Here is a 3,349-nt window from a genome sequence, read left to right as displayed (position 1 = left end):
AACAGCAGGTTCAATTTCTACATCATTATCATTACTAGGTTGAGCATCATCATGAACATCATTATTAATATTTTTACTAGGTTCATGTTCATTACCAGATTGTGTTTCAGCATCAGACATAGAAATATCATTTGGATTATCAGGTGGTTCAGCAATAGGTTCACTAGAAGTTTGCGCAGTTCTATCATTTTTCTTCTTCTTCTTTTTAGAACAACTAGGTGGATCAATATTATTTCTTTGAGAATCTTGCTTGATTCTCTTAGGGTGGCCTTTAGGATACAAAGGTTCCTGAGTCATTCTACCAGTTCTAGTAGCCACTCTAATAGCATAATCATTTTTCTTACTATTCATTTCATCAAGCACTTCTTTTTGAGCCTTAAGTACTTGTTCTACTTGAGTGGTAACCATAGAAGCATGTTTGCTAACAAGTTTAAGTTCACCTTTAATATCAGCCATATAATCACCCAAGTGTCTAATCATATAAGCATTTTCTTTTAATTGTCTACCAAAATAAGCATTGAAGTCGTCTTGCTTATACATAAAGTTATCAAACTCATCCAAGCACTGACTAGCAATTTTAGTAGGAGGAATTTTAGCTTTATCATATCTATAGAGAGAATTTACCTTTACTGCCTGTGTCGGGATATTGGGATCAGGAGGTTCTTCAGTAAATAAATAATTAAGATCATATGTTTCTTCAACAGGCGTTATATTAAGACCATGTATTTCTTCAATAGGAGGTAAATTCTTAACATCTTCAGCTTTAATAGCTTTTTCTTTCATAGATTTCTTTGCCTCTTGCATATCTTCGGGACTGAGAAATAGAACACCTCTCTTCTTCGGAGTTGGTTTAGGAATAGGCTCAGTAACTGGCTCAGGAGCTGGCTCAGGAGGTGCCCAATTATTTTCATTTGTCAACATATTATTCAATAGAATTTCAGCTTCATCCGGTGTTCTTTCCCTGAAAAGAGAACCAGCACAACTATCCAGGTAATCTCTGGAAGCATCGGTTAGTCCATTATAAAAGGTATCAAGTATTTCAGGTTTCTTAAGAGGATGATCAGGCAAAGCATTAAGTAACTTGAGAAGCCTCCCTCAAGCTTGTGGGAGACTCTCTTCTTCAATTTGCACAAAGTTGTATATTTCCCTCAAAGCAGCTTGTTTCTTATGAGCAGGGAAATATTTAGCAGAGAAGTAATAAATCATATCCTGGGGACTACGCACACAACCAGGATCAAGAGAATTAAACCATGTCTTAGCATCACCCTTTAATGAGAACGGAAATATTTTGAGTATATAGAAGTAACGCGATCTCTCATCATTAGTGAACATGGCAACTATATCATTTAACTTAGTAAGATGTGCCACAACAGTTTCAGATTCATAGCCATAAAACGGATCAGATTCAACCAAAGTAATTATATCAGGATCAACAGAGAATTCATAATCTTTATCAGGAACACATATAGGTGAAGTAGCAAAAGCAGGGTCGGGCTTCATTCTATCTCTGAGTAATTCTTTGTTCCATTTAATTAATAACCTCTTAAGCTCATATCTATCTTTGCAAGCAAAAATAGCGGTAGAAGATTCCATATCAAAACATAACCCTCAGGAATAACAGGCATATTTTCATCATCACTATCATCATCGTATTCAGATTCAATAATTTCTTTTTCTCTAGCCCTAGCAATTTGTTCATCAAGAAATTCACTAAGGGCACAGTAGTATCAGGCAAAGAAGTAGTTTCATCATAAGTATCATGCATAGCAGAAGTGGCATCATCAATAACATGCGACATATCAGAACGAATAGCAGAAGCAGATGTAGGTGTCGCAAACTTACTCATAACAGAAGGTGAATCAAGTGCAGAGCTAGATGGCAGTTCCTTACCTCCCCTCATAGTTGAGGGATAGATCTTGGTTTTTGGATCTCTCAAGTTCTTCATAGTGTCCAGCAGATATAAATCCCAGGTGACTCAAAGAATAGAGCTATGCTCCCCAGCAATGGCGCCAGAAATGAGTCTTGATAACCCACAAGTATAGGGGATCGCAACAACTTTCAAGGGTAGAGTATTCAACCCAAATTTATTGATTCGACACAAGGGGAGCCAAAGAATATTCTCAAGTATTAGCAGCTGAGTTGTCAATTCAACCACACCTGGAAACTTAGTATCTGCAGCAAAGTGTTTAGTAGCAAAGTAATATGATAGTGGTGGTAGCAGCAACAAAAGTAAAGACATCAAAAGTAATGTTTTTGGTAATTTGTAGTGATTGTAACAGTAGCAGTGGGAAAGTAAATAAACATAAACCAGTATATGGAAAACTCGTAGGCACCGGATCAGTGATGGATAATAATGCCGGATGCGGTTCATCATGTAACAGTCATAACATAGGGTGACACAGAACTAGCTCCAATTCATCAATGTAATGTACACATGTATTCCGTATATAGTCATACGTGCTTATGGAAAAGAACTTGCATGACATCTTTTGTCCTACCCTCCCGTGGTAGTGGGGTCCTATTGGAAACTAAGGGATATTAAGGCCTCCTTTTAATAGAGAACCGGAACAAAGCATTAGCACATAGTGAATACATGAACTCCTGAAACTATGGTCATCACCGGGAGTGGTCCCGATTATTGTCACTTCGGGGTTGCCGGATCATAACACATAGTAGGTGACTATAGACTTGCAAGATAGGATCCAGAACTCACATATATTCAAGAAAACATAATAGGTTCAGATCTGAAATCATGGCACTCAGGCCCTAGTGACAAGCATTAAGCATAGCAAAGTCATAGCATCATCAATCTCAGAACATAATGGATACTAGGGATCAAACCCTAACAAAACTAACTCGATTACATGATAAATCTCATCCAACCCATCACCGTCCAGCAAGCCTATGATGCAATTACTCACACACGGCAGTGAGCATCATGAAATTGGTGATGGAGGATGGTTGATGATGACGACGGCGACGAATCCCCCTCTCCGGAGCCCCGAACGGACTCCAGATCAGCCCTCCCGAGAGGTTTTAGGGCTTGGCAGCGGCTCCGTATCGTAAAACGCGATGATTTCTTCTCTCTGATTTTTTTCTCTCCGAAAGAAAATCTATAGAGTTGGAGTTGGCGTCAGAGGGTTTCTAGGGGGCCCACGAGGTAGGGGGCGCGCCCTAGGGGGGGGCGCCCCCACCCTCGTGAGAATGGTGTGGACCCCCTGGTCTTCATCTTCGGTGAGGATTTTTTATTGTTTTTTCTAAGATGTTCCGTGGAGTTTCAGGTCATTCCGAGAATATTTGTTTTCTGCACATAAAACAACACCGTGGCAATTTTGCTGAAAACAGCGTC

The sequence above is a fragment of the Triticum urartu genome, chromosome 7A (assembly GCF_056163025.1).
Source record: "Triticum urartu cultivar PI428250 chromosome 7A, HENAU_Tu73, whole genome shotgun sequence".
Taxonomy (NCBI): Eukaryota; Viridiplantae; Streptophyta; class Magnoliopsida; order Poales; family Poaceae; genus Triticum; species Triticum urartu.
This window is presented reverse-complemented; position numbering follows the sequence as displayed.